Source organism: Lathyrus oleraceus, chromosome 7 (genome assembly GCF_024323335.1).
Source record: "Lathyrus oleraceus cultivar Zhongwan6 chromosome 7, CAAS_Psat_ZW6_1.0, whole genome shotgun sequence".
Taxonomy (NCBI): Eukaryota; Viridiplantae; Streptophyta; class Magnoliopsida; order Fabales; family Fabaceae; genus Lathyrus; species Lathyrus oleraceus.
In genome coordinates this window covers 341,393,899-341,408,097 of record NC_066585.1, presented here as the reverse complement: position 1 = coordinate 341,408,097, position 14,199 = coordinate 341,393,899, and positions in this window count along the sequence as shown.

Genomic DNA, 14,199 nt, shown 5'->3' with positions numbered 1-14,199 from the left:
TAATAAAATTGTATATTCTTTTCTCACCATCCCAATCATGTTTGCACAATGCTTATGTCATAACAAATAACAATTTAGTACAACAAGTGTGAAAAGGGCTCCCTAGGAGTACCTAGGACGTAGTGGGTGCCTAACACCTTCCCATTGCGTAATTTACCCCTTACCCAGACTCTCTGATCTTTTATTAGTTTTCTACGTGTAAAACTTCTTAGGCTTTTGTTCGCTTTTTAGCCAGTCCTTTGGATAAATAAAAGTGCGGTGGCGACTCGAAAATCATTGTATGCTTTGCTTATGGTTTAATCGATAAATCATATAGCGACGAATACACCGCTACAGAAAAGTGGCGACTCTGCTGGGGAAAACTCGATCCTTGGTGGTATTGCCTACTTTTCACCCTTGTTGTGCTATATTGTTATCTGTTATTTGACATATTTTTGTACAATTTGGGATGACTGTATTGATTGTAATGTTTGAATTGCTTGATATACAATTGTTGTTTGCTTTGGTGATCTGTGAGATGAGTTCTATACCCGAACTCGAGTGCACTCTAGGATAGGAGAATGGCATAGTCCTGTTGACTGGTGTGGAGTATTCCTTAGCCAGTTGACTTGCGAGCCCATTCACTTGGTGGAGGTCATGTTGGATTAATAATGTCACACAAGTCATTTGTGGTTAGGCATTATTCTTTCAATCATGTGCCGCAGAAGCCAAGGACCGTAGTTTACCAAACCCATCTTGGCCTATTTTTTAGGACCGTAGTGCGGAGGTCGTTCAGATGTCAGTTCTGATACGATTGTCACGCGATACTACACTCATGAGAGTTTCTCTTGAGAATATTCTTGGAATACGAGTATTCGTTCCTCCGATAATATTCGAAAGATGGAACGATGATTATGGGAACCTCTGATAGAACATGTCTGGCAGGTTTAAACCCTAGTACACTCCCTTTGGGTGGTTCTTAACCGAGACTCCATGCTCGTGACTCTCAACAAACCCGTGATTCGTGGTTGAGTCGTTCAAACATTGTTAATATCAATGGATCCCGGATCAGGTGTAAAACCTAAAATCCACCAAAGCGGCTGGTTGATATTAAGGATGTTCGAACCGGTTCATGTACCGTTAATATCAATGGAACTTGGGTGTCGATAAGGTGAAAACCTAAATCCACCAAAATGGATGATTGATATTAGGGATACATAGAGCTTTCCCACGACCTTTGTTTGGTGTGCTTTGCTTGATCCTTGAGTGTGTTTGTTGCATTCATGCATTCACGCATTCATCCGCATTCATGTCATCACAAAAAAAAGATTTTCAAGGAACTTAAAAAAGGGTTTATTTGCAAAATTTTCAGACATGGAAAGACCAAAGAGGCATACAAAGAAGTACAGCTTTAGACAGCCCGATGTAAAAGAGTTAAGGAATCTGACATCGTATGTACTAGATCCCTTGGGTTTCAAAGCTCGCTATGGGAAGCTTCTACCACTGCTCACCACTCAGGTTGACGAAGGGTTGATGAGTACTCTGGCTCAGTTCTACGATCCGTTGCATCACTGCTTCTTATTTCCGGACTTCCAGCTATTGCCAACCTTGGAGGAGTATTCTCATCTCATTGGGATTCCAATTCTGGATCAAGTGCCGTTCAGTGGCTTAGAGGATATTCCATCTGCTCGAGAGATTGCTAGCTTGTTGCATATAGATGAAGATCTGATTAGAGCTAACCTGACTACCAAAGGCGGAATTCAGGGTTTTCCTTCCGAGTTCCTCATTGCCCAAGCTACCTTTTATGGGAAGGCCATGAGTGAGGATGCCTTTGAGGCTCTATTCGTTTACTCATCTATGGATTGGTGCTATTTCCCAATTTCGACAAGTTCGTGGACATGAACGCCATTAGGATCTTCTCGGTTCTTAATCCAGTTCCGACTTTGTTGGGTGATACATATGTCTCCTTGCACCTGAGGAATATGAAGAATGGAGGAGTCATTGTCTGCTGTTTACCCCTGCTGTACAAGTGGTTTATTTCGCACTTGCCGCAGACAGTTGCTTTCAAGGAGAACAAGGGATGTCTACGGTGGTCTCAGAGACTCATGTCTCTCACCAATGATGATATCACTTGGTATGATCGCGTGTACGATACCGTCCAGATCATCGACTATTGTGGTGAATTCCCTAATGTGCCCCTTCTTGGTACATGTGGTGGGATCAGCTACAATCCTATACTTGCACGTCGCCAGCTTGGGTTCCCCCTAAAGGATAAACCTAATAGCATTCTGTTAGAAGGTGTGTTCTTTCAGGAGGGTAAAGATCCCCAAGGCCTGAAAGCCAGATTTGTCCGTGCATGGCGCAGTGTTCACAAGAAGAGTAGGAATGAGTTGGGCCCAAAGAACTGCATTGCTTTGGAGCCATACACCTCTTGGGTCAGACAGAGGGCTGCTACCTACTTGATGCCGTATGATTATCCAAGACCTACACCGTTGGATGTGGCTGGGCCTTCAACCCTCCCTACCCAACGTGTAGAGGAGTTGAGAGAAGAAGACCTTTCGCGTGCTTGGATCCGTGAGAGGGAGGAATTGCTGCAGCAGCTCAAGGAGAAGGACGCTATGATTGAATTCCTCGAGCACCGAGTGATCGATGATCCGAACGACGCTTGGACTTCTCTGCTTCCTCAGTCTTCCAAATTCTGGAAGAGGAGGTATGATCGACTTGCAAAGGAGAAAGCTGACATGGAAGCGGCCTATGAGAGAGAGATCAAGAAGTTGTGCACTTCTCGTCTTCCAGCATCCCGAGCTTTTAGGGATCCATAGGATGTCATTTACCTTTTCTCTTTGTAATTTAAAATGCTGTACTTTTTTGTTGATGTATTGAATGAAATATTTTCCATGAGGAATCAAAAATGCTTAAATTAATCAAAATATTGCAAATAATACCCTAAGGGTTCCTTGAAAACAAAGCATTTGCACAAGCATTTCATGCATCATTCTTGCATAAACAGGTACCCTTTGTTTCTGGTCTTCTTGTCCTAACCTCTGTTCTTCATTTATTTTGAAGACAAGCTGATTCACCGGTATTATACACGAGTCAACTCTGCAAGAATCATGGAGCAGTTGGAACAAGAGAACAGAGAATTGAAGGAAGAGGTCGCCAGACTTGGCGCTTTGATGGAGCAACTCCTTGCCGCTCAGAATCAACCTGCTCCGACGCCTGCAACTCCTGCTCAGAGGACAGTCATTTCAGAGGTAGCTACTTCTACAGTGCCAGTCAGCACCCACGCGCCCAATGCCATGCCGCCCGGGTTTCCTTGGGGCATGCCCCCAGGTTTTATGCCAGATATTCCTGCGCCAACCTTCGCTCAAATGCCGGCGTCTAGCTCGGTCCCTATCGCCGCTCCTCCTGTCGTGCATACCATGCCAAGGGTAGACGACATCATCTATCACTCCGAGCCATCTGAGGGCGCAGACGTTCATGAAAAGATGGATGCCATGAACGATCAATTCCTTGAGCTGAGAAAGGAATTGAGGACTCTTCGAGGCAAAGACCTATTCGGCAAGTCTGCAGCCGAACTCTGCCTAGTTCCCGGTGTCAAGATACCGATCAAATTCAAGGTCCCGGACTTTGAAAAATACAAAGGGAACACCTGTCCGCTTGCTCACCTGGTCATGTACGCCAGGAAGATGTCAACACAGACTGATAATGATCAACTCCTGATTCATTATTTCCAAGACAGTCTATCTGGTGCCGCGCTCAGATGGTACATGAGCTTGGACAGCGCCAACATCAGATCTTTCAATGACCTTGGCGAAGCTTTCGTCAAGCAATATAAGTACAACGTCGATATGGCGCCTGACCGAGATCAACTCAGGTCCATGTCCCAGAAGGACAAGGAATCGTTCAAGGAGTACGCCCAGAGATGGCGAGAGCTGGCAGCTCAAATCACTCCACCGCTGGAAGAGAAGGAAATGACCAAGATCTTTCTGAAGACTCTTGGCTCATTTTATTATGAGCGGATGGTAGCAAGCGCTCCCTCTGATTTCACCGAGATGGTGAACATGGGGATGCGTCTCGAAGAAGGTGTCCGTGAAGGACGGTTGGCTAAGGATGATAGCTCTTCCTCTAAACGATATGGGGCGTTTAAGAGGAAAGAAGGTGAAGCACATGCCGTTCAATCTCAGCCCAAACACAGAAGACCCTCTGTTCAGAGGAATCCTGCACGACATGTCAGTCATCAGCACCAGGTGGCTCACGTAGCACCTGTTTTCAAGGACAATACTCCTCAACATCAACAGTATCAGCATCAGCAACAATATCAACAACCGCAGTACCAACAACAACAATCTCGTCCACAGCAACAGGCTTATCAGCCTCGTGGGAGTACGAGTAATCAGGCAAACATGGGTTACGAAAGGAAGAAGATCAGTTTTGATCCGATTCCTATGTCGTATGCGGAGTTATATCCCTCTCTAATAGAGCGGAAGTTGGTTTCTCCGAGAGATCCTCCGGCTATACCGGTCAACCCTCAGTGGTGGTATAAGCCTGACCTACACTGTGTCTATCATTCTGGTGCTCCGGGCCATGATATTGAGAATTGCTTCCAGCTGAAGACTAAGGTGCAAGACCTTATGAGAAGTGGAATCCTGAGTTTTGAGGACTCAAGCCCGAACGTCACCAAGAACCCATTGCCTGCGCATGGGAAATCTGTCAACATGATTCAAGAATGCCTTGGGAGGTACAAGGTCAAGTATGTCAGCCACATCAGGCAGTCGTTGGTTGATTTACATAAGATGCTGTGTCAGTACAGTTATTTGGAGCATAACCACGACAAGTGCCGCGTTTGTTCGGTTAATCGTCTGGGTTGCGATCAAGTACGCAGAGAACTTCAGAAGTTGTTGAATGAAGGTACCATTGAGATTCTGCAGAATCGCAATGTTGATGAAGTCGAACCTGAAGTGAACGTCATTTCACCAGTGTTCAAGCTGCCTGAACCAGTTGTTATTTGCTATAATAGCAACAAGCCAAAGGTTTCCCCTTCCTTGGTCATTAAACCAGCTGGCCCTGTGCCCTATTCATCTGACAAAGCTGTACCCTTCAGATACAATCCTGTTGCTGTCCAGGATGGGGTCGAAGTGCCTTTACCTTCCACTTCCGTCACCAACATTGCTGATGTCAGTGGGTTGACCCGAAGTGGTCGTGTATTTTCTGCGCCTCCAAAGGCTACTGCTTCTGATACTGTTGAGCGTCCGGTTGGGACCGCTGTGAGCATTCAGAATCCGGCACTGATGTTGCCAAACCCTCCTCATCCGTACGAAAGACTCCTGTTTCTTCAGTTGGCCCAAGTGGCATTGTTGATGAAGAATCTGATGAGATGCTGAGGCTCATCAGAAAAAGCGAGTACAACATTGTAGACCAGCTTCTACACACGCCCTCCAAGATTTCTATTCTTTCTCTACTGCTGAATTCAGAACCCCATAGGGAATCTCTGCAGAAGGTCTTGGACCTGGCATATGTTGATCACGACGTCACCCTGGAACAATTTGATAGCATTGTTGCAAACATTACCGCTTGCAACACTTTGAGCTTTTGTGACGCTGATCTCCCCGAGGAGGGAAGAGACCACAACATGGCTTTGCACATCTCTATGAATTGCAAATCTGATGCAATGTCCAATGTGTTGGTGGACACTGGATCTTCTCTTAATGTATTGCCAAAATCCACACTCTCTCGACTATCATATCAAGGTCCTCCTATGAGGCAGAGTGGGATTGTTGTGAAGGCGTTTGATGGGTCGCGCAAGACCGTGATTGGGGAAGTTGATCTCCCTATCAAGATAGGACCAAGTGATTTCCAAGTCACTTTCCAAGTAATGGATATCCACCCATCTTACAGCTGTCTCTTAGGCAGACCATGGATTCACGAGGCTGGCGCCGTGACATCCACCCTACACCAGAAGCTGAAATTTGTGAAGAACAAGAAATTGGTTGTAGTAGGGGGAGAAAAGGCTCTCCTGGTTAGCCATCTGTCTTCTTTCTCGTACATTGACGCAGAGGATGAAGTTGGAACTCAGTTCCAAGCTTTATCTATTGATGAACCAATCGAGAAGAAGTCTCCTTCATTCACTTCCTACCGTGATGCTAAGCTGGCCATTGAATGTGGTGCAGTTGCTGGTTTGGGGAAGGTGATTGAACTTGAAGACAACAAATCCCGGGCTGGCATTGGCTATGGTTCTGGGGCATGCAATGAGCAAGGTCTGTTCAAGAGTGGAGGGTTCATTCACGCCAATCAACCTGAAGAAGAGGAAGCTGCTGCCATCATTGAAGAGGAAGCAGAGGACATGAACAATTTTGTTATTCCTGGTGGTGTCTGCCACAATTGGGTCGCTGTAGATGTTCCTACAGTCATCCATAGATCAGAGTAAATTGTTCATTTTGTTTAAAACCTTCTCCCATGCCAAAAGGAGAAGTGATGACATTGTTGGCGGCATTTAATACAATGATGTTTTCATTCAATTAATGCATTGTTTAACATTTGTTTTTCCTTTGTTTTACTTTTTGCTTTTCTGCATGAAATCAGTGATCACAAAAAACCTGAAAACAAAAAAAACATTTTTCATCTGCATAATGGTTTGCTTGTTTAAATGCTGAAGTTTTTTCCTTAACCAAAATCATTATGCAGATTGATCCTAAAACCCATTGAACATAATGATCCAACGCCATCTCCCAATTTTGAATTCCCTGTATTTGAGGCAGAAGAAGATGACGTTGAGGGGATTCCTGATGAGATTACCCGTCTCCTTGAGCACGAAGAGAAGATCATTCAGCCGCATCTCGAAGACTTGGAAACAGTCAACTTGGGGTCTGAGGATTGTGTTCGTCTGGTGAAGATCGGGGCACTTCTTGAAGAGTCTGTCAAGGAAGATTTGATCAGTTTGCTACGAGAATATTCAGATATCTTTGCTTGGTCCTATGAAGACATGCCGGGTTTAGATACAGATATTGTGCAACATTTCCTGCCTTTGAAGCCTGAGTGCGTGCCTGTGAAGCAGAAGCTCAGAAGAACTCATCCAGATATGGCAGTAAAGATCAAAGAAGAAGTTCAGAAGCAAATTGATGCGGGGTTTCTGGTGACTTCTACATATCCTCAATGGGTGGCCAATATTGTGCCTGTTCCTAAGAAGGACGGAAAGGTCCGTATGTGCGTTGACTATAGAGATTTGAATAAAGCTAGCCCAAAAGATGATTTTCCTCTACCACACATTGACATGTTGGTAGACAATACAGCTAAATTCAAAGTCTTTTCCTTTATGGACGGATTTTCTGGATATAATCAAATCAAGATGGCACCAGAGGATATGGAGAAGACAACATTCATCACACCTTGGGGAACATTCTGTTATCGAGTGATGCCCTTCGGTTTGAAGAACGCCGGAGCCACGTATCAACGAGCTATGACTACCTTGTTTCATGACATGATGCACAAGGAGATAGAAGTCTATGTTGATGATATGATCGCTAAGTCCCGAACGGAAGTTGAGCATGTTGAGCATTTGTTGAAGCTTTTTCAGCGTTTGAGAAAGTTCAAACTTCGCCTGAATCCGAACAAATGTACATTTGGAGTCCGTTCCGGCAAGTTGTTGGGTTTTGTGGTAAGCGAAAGAGGTATTGAGGTTGATCCTGCAAAGGTCAAAGCAATACAAGAGATGCCTGCACCCAAAACTGAGAAGCAAGTCCGAGGTTTTCTTGGCCGCTTGAACTACATTTCCAGATTTATATCCCACATGACTGCCACATGTGCGCCGATATTCAAGCTCCTCCGGAAAGATCAGTCGCATGATTGGACCGAGGATTGCCAGAAAGCTTTCGACAGTATCAAAGATTATCTGTCTGAACCTCCGATTTTGTCTCCGCCTGTGGAAGGAAGACCTCTGATCATGTATTTAACAGTTCTTGAAGACTCGATGGGTTGTGTACTCGGTCAACAAGACGAATCAGGGAAGAAGGAGTTTGCTATATACTACCTCAGTAAGAAGTTTACTGATTGTGAGTCTCGATACTCTACACTTGAGAAGACGTGCTGTGCTTTAGCTTGGGCTGCTAAGCGTTTGCGCCAGTACATGATAAATCATACAACTTGGTTGATATCCAGAATGGACCCAATTAAGTATATCTTCGAGAAGCCTGCTTTAACTGGGAGGATTGCCCGTTGGCAGATGTTGTTGTCTGAGTATGATATTGAGTATCGAGCTCAGAAAGCTATCAAAGGTAGTATCTTGGCTGACCATCTAGCGCACCAGCCGATTGAAGATCATCAGTCTGTTCAGTATGACTTCCCTGACGAGGAAATTCTGTATTTGAAGATGAAAGATTGCGATGAGCCTACACTTGATGAAGGTCCAGAACCTGGTTCCAGATGGACGATGGTGTTTGATGGCGCTGTTAATCAATATGGAAATGGAATTGGGGCAGTGATTATCACTCCTCAAGTTCACACATTCCGTTTACAGCAAGGCTAACTTTCAAATGCACGAACAACATGGCGGAGTATGAAGCCTGTATAATGGGACTTGAAGAATGCATTGATTTGAGAATCAAGTATCTTGATGTCTATGGTGATTCGGCCCTAGTTATCAATCAGATCAAGGGTGAATGGGAGACGAACCAGCCAAGTCTCATTCCGTACAGAGATTACGCAAGGAGAATTTCAACATTCTTTACAGAAGTTGAATTTTATCACATTCCTCGAGAGGATAATCGGATGGCGGATGCTCTTGCAACGCTTGCTTCCATGATAGTGGTCAGACGGTGGAATGATGTCCCCAATATTACTGTGATGCGCTTGGACAGACCAGCTCACATATTTGCAATCGAAGAAGTGAAAGATGACAAGCCTTGGTATTTTGATATCAAAAATTTCCTCCAGAACCAGGTCTACCCGCCTGGGGCATCTGTGAAAGATAGGAAAACTTTGAGAAGGTTGTCAGGCAGTTTCTACCTCAGTGGTGAAGTGCTGTATAAGAGGAATTTCGATATGGTTTTGCTCAGATGCGTGGATAGACACGAAGCAAACCTATTGATGACTGAGGTCCATGAGGGTTCATTTGGTACTCATTCCAATGGACATGCCATGGCTAAGAAAATGTTGAGAGCGGGCTATTATTGGCTGACAATGGAGTCTGACTGTTGCAAGTATGTGAAGAAATGTCACAAGTGTCAAATTTATGCGGATAAGATTCATATTCCTCCGACACTCCTGAATGTGATTTCATCACCATGGCCTTTCTCTATGTGGGGAATCGACATGATCGGCATGATTGAGCCGAAAGCATCCAACGGGCATCGGTTTATTCTCGTAGCGATTGATTACTTCACCAAATGGGTTGAAGCCGCTTCATACGCGAATGTAACCAGACAGGTGGTTGTGAAGTTTATCAAGAACCAGCTGATTTGCCGTTATGGTGTGCCAGAGAGGATCATTACTGATAATGGATCCAATCTGAACAATAAGATGATGGATGAGTTGTGCGCTGAATTCAAGATTGCACACCATAACTCCTCTCCTTACAGACCTAAGATGAATGGGGCTGTTGAAGCTGCTAACAAGAATATCAAGAGGATCATCCAGAAGATGACTGTCACGTACAAAGATTGGCATGAGATGCTGCCATTTGCTTTGCATGGATACCGTACGTCTGTACGCACTTCAACAGGGGCAACCCCTTTTTCTCTTGTTTATGGCATGGAAGCCGTTCTCCCAGTAGAGGTGGAGATCCCATCAATGCGAGTCTTGATGGAAGCCAAGTTGCCTGATGCTGAATGGATTCAGAGTCGTTATGACCAGTTGAATTTGATCGAAGAGAAGCGATTAACTGCCATGTGTCATGGTCAGTTATATCAGCAGAGAATGAAGAAAGCATTCGATAAGAAGGTCAAGCCTCGTGTGTTCCGAGAAGGTGACCTCGTGCTCAAGAAAGTTTTGTCTTTCGCGCCCGATTCCAGGGGCAAGTGGACTCCAAACTACGAGGGTCCATATGTTGTTAAGAGAGCCTTTTCAGGCGGTGCTTTGATGCTTACAACAATGGATGGGGAGGATTTCACTCGTCCTGTGAATTCAGATGCAGTCAAGAGATACTTTGCCTAAAAAAAAAAAAAAAGTATATGCAAATGAAAAAAAAACAGAATAGCTCGCTAAGTTGAAAACCCGAAAGGGCGGCTTAGGCAAAAATGAGCGTCTCGGTGGAGAACCCGCAAGGGTAATCCAGGCAAAAATTAGAGACTTGAAAAAAGAGAATATTTGCATCCCGCTAGATTGAGTACCTCACCCTGGGGCAATCTAGGCAAAAATTAGGGATTTGGCAAATAACTGCATCCTGACAAGACTTTCTGGTTCATCAGTCGTCATTTCGTCAGAAGATTCTCGATTCGCCGTCAACCGAAGCTTCGAATACATCGAGATTCAAATTGGTAGAGAAAGGATCATTATGTTCAATGTAGCCCTCTTCCAATATATATCACTGATTTCAAATTTGTACAGATCTATGGAGTCTTGCCATTTGCAGACTACCATTCTATCAAATCAATTTGAGCTTTTATTTGCACTCCTATTTGTTTCAATTCAACAAATGTTTTGCATGTTTTAAATTGATAAAATATCATTGTTTTAAACAAACCAAAATTTTTCAAAAAAATTGTTTTAAACAAAGTGAACATTCACAAGATTGAAAGGATACTCAAGAATATCTCAGTGCTCTCCCGAGGGTGGCATGATTTCCAACAGGTAGGACATTGGTTCATATTCCTGGTTTGGTGGTATCTTCTTTCTTCAGATCTTTGTTGGGGTTGTTCCTCAAATAGAGTTGTTGTTGGGGTTGTTCCCCCAGTATAGTCGCAAGCAGAGTGTTGTTGAAGACTTCGTTTTCTCCAGCAGCAGTTTTCCCAGCATGGGTGTTTCCTTGTGAGTTTCGGCGGTTGATGGTTTGTCATCTTGGTGCCCCGTCACTTTCACCAGTGGGTCGTATGCCCCAGACTTTATTTGTCTCCTCGGCAGTCATGAGTAGAGCTGTTATTGATATCCCCATCGGATTCGCGAGCAGAGTTGTTATCACTCTTCCCAGTGCAGTTGCCAGCGGAGTTGTCTGTTTCCTCAGCACGATCGTTTTCTTTTGAAGACTCGGTAAGTCAGCGGTTTGATACCCGGTACTTTACCTTTTCCCCGGCGAAGTCGTCTGCGGAATTGTTGCTATCTCTCCATCAGAGTTTGTTCTCTTCAGCAGAGCAGGATTTATTTTCCTATTCAGCGGTTGATTGGGTCGACATCCCAGTGTTTTCAACCATCTTTTTTCTCAGCATAGTCTGCAGAGTATTTGTTATGGCAATTTCGCCTGTTGAGTACTCCTTCAATCCCCGGTATGGTCGGATGATGGCCCTACCATCCAGAGAACGGATTGATTTCCTGACTGTTTGTGATCCCCAGTAGAGTGGCTTATATTGCAGAATCTACTTGTTGTGATCAGTTTGCTATGCATATTCTTTCCCAAGTAGAGTGGTTCGTTGCAGAATCTACTTGTTTGATCTGTCCTCCCTCAGTGGGTTGTTCCCCAAGAGAGTAGCCGACAGTTTTCCCCAGTAGAGTTGCTTATGCAGTTAGATTCTATTTGGATGATATCACTCTCCCTCAGTGGGTTGTTCCCCAGCGGAGTTATGTGGAGTTGCTTCTACAACAGTTCGTGCTTGTGCAATGCATCCTTTTGTTTCTCAGTTGACACTGAGATCCCCTGCAGATACTTTGGGACTTCTCTTGTTCCCCTACAGATTCGTCTTGGTGGCTGCTTTGCCCATTGTGACTTTCTGTACCCTGATTGGGTTGTTTCCTGATATCTCTGATCCTCTGCTTCTTCAGCAGTACCCGCAGATCTTTGCTTTACAGCATGAAGATCTCCGCAGATTGGCTCTCCAGCTGGTTGTTCCCCTGGAAGTATAATACCGGACGTTTTGATTCCTGAACCTGTTTGTGTTGGAGTTGTCTGTTTTGTCAGCATTCATCAAACATAAATCACGCATATTCATGCATATTCATAAACATTCAGATATTCATGTTGCATTTCTTGCCATGTATCTTTTGCTTGTCGTGTTCTCCTGCACGGGTGATATAGATCTCTTTATAGATCTCCCCAAGCAGATGTCGGGTGTTTAAAATCTCTCCATATAGAGTCAGCCCCATAAGCAGAAAATGTTGCCTTTCCTTCTGCAGTTCCCCACTGAGATATATCCTCGTGGATGACGGTTTCTTCTGTTTCCTCCCAACACATATATTGGGATGGATGTTCCTATTTGAGTTACATCCTCATTAGGACGTGTCTTGATTCAGTCTGTCTTTTCGGATTATTCCCGAATTGGCTATTCGTCAAATGTCTTGTGCTTCCCAGTGGGTTGTTCCCCAGCGGAGTAATTTTGGGCCGCTACCCTCATACCTGTGGTTATAAGTCCTACTTTTCCTGGCTTTCTTGACAGAATTTGTGGTTATACACCTTTTATTCTCCAGCCAGAGTTTTGGTTTTCTACCTAACAGTCGGTAGTTGTAAATCCTATTTTCCTGCTCTCCAGCAGTTTGTGGTTTGTTATAAACCCTATTTTGGTTTCCCGTGCGGATTTGTGATTCGTTCTATCCCCACGTGGAGTTGTTGGTCTTCTATCCCGTATTCGGTAGATGTAAACCCTAATTTTGTGGTCATCTCCACCCTTTTTGGCCCTCTGCCTACAAACCAGCAGTCGTAAGTCCTATCTTTGCGGTTTTTCTACTTACAAACCGGTAGTCATAAACCCTGTTTTCTCCACTTGCAGAGTTAACTTTGTTGTTCATCTCAACCGATGACAATTTCCCTTGTGGTTATCTTCATCTAGTTCTTGATGTTGATTTTCCTTTGCTTGGATAAGTCGCTCAGATCAGTACTTATATCCCTCGCAAGTCTTTTGTGGACAATTGCCGTATGCTAGCAATTTTATCCCCAGTAGGTCCTTTCACCTTGTGTCAGTGATTGTGTTCCCTGGATCATTGGTTTTCACCAGTGAATCCTCAGCAGATCGCCTTTCATTTACCCTTTTGTCGGTAATGTCTGTTGCTCCTTTTGATTGGTCATCATTATATACCTATTCTGGTATCCTGATGCCTTTCTTTTCGGATTTTTATCCTATAAACAACCTACAACCCGGTTAAGGATAATCTTCCATGCGAGGTTATTATTCACGTTTTGACGGCTATGAATAATATGTCTCATGCGCTCTTTGGTCGGAATCCTTTGTTGATCTTCCCCAGTCGAGTAAGATTCGTTTTCCCGTTGTGGATTCGAATGTCCATCCTATAAACAAGTCTGCTGTTCTAGCTTTCTTCAGGGTGATGAGTGTTTTGGAACACAAGCCAATTCACGTCTTCGGATTTTATCCTACAAACAACCTACAACCCGGTTCAGGATAATCTTCCTTAGTCAGATTCGTATTCCTTGTGGAATCGAATGTCCATCCTATAAACAAGTCTGCTGTTCTAGCTCTCTTCAGGATGATGCGTGTTTTGGAACACACACCAATTCACGTCTTTGGTCGGTCACCTGTTACATACCTACAACCCGGTATCCTTGGTGTTCCTTCCTGATTTTTGTTACCCTCATACCGGTAACACCTCATTGTTCTTGTGCTTCCCTAGTGGAACTTCTTTTTGATTCTCCCCAAGAGTCAGCTTGTGTCTCTCCAATGGATTTATTTTCCTTTGGAATTCTTTTCCCCAGTGTGAGTCCTTCACTCCCCAGTGAGGCCTACAGTCTGTTTTCTGTTATCTTCTAATCAGAGTCGTGTCTTGTTCACGCTGTGTCAGTGTTGTTTATCCCCAACTAAAGTCTTGTCAGAGTCTCTGTTCCTGGTGAGTGTATTACTCCGATAGGATCGTCTTTTCTTCTGTGTTAACCATATTCGCCACAGAATTTGTGTCTTTTGCATACATACATTTGCATCATGAGGTCTCTTAGGGACCAAAATTTGTCTCATTACTGTTATTTAAGCCCATTCTACCGCGTCGAGATGAAGATTTCTAAACTTCACTTCTCCGGCTAGCATGACCTTAAATAGGGGCATCTGTAAGACCCCAATTTTGGCCCTAAGATCCCTCATGGCCCATATCATCTCATATCATAGCCTCAAGGATCATTGCATGCCTTTGCTTCCCTCC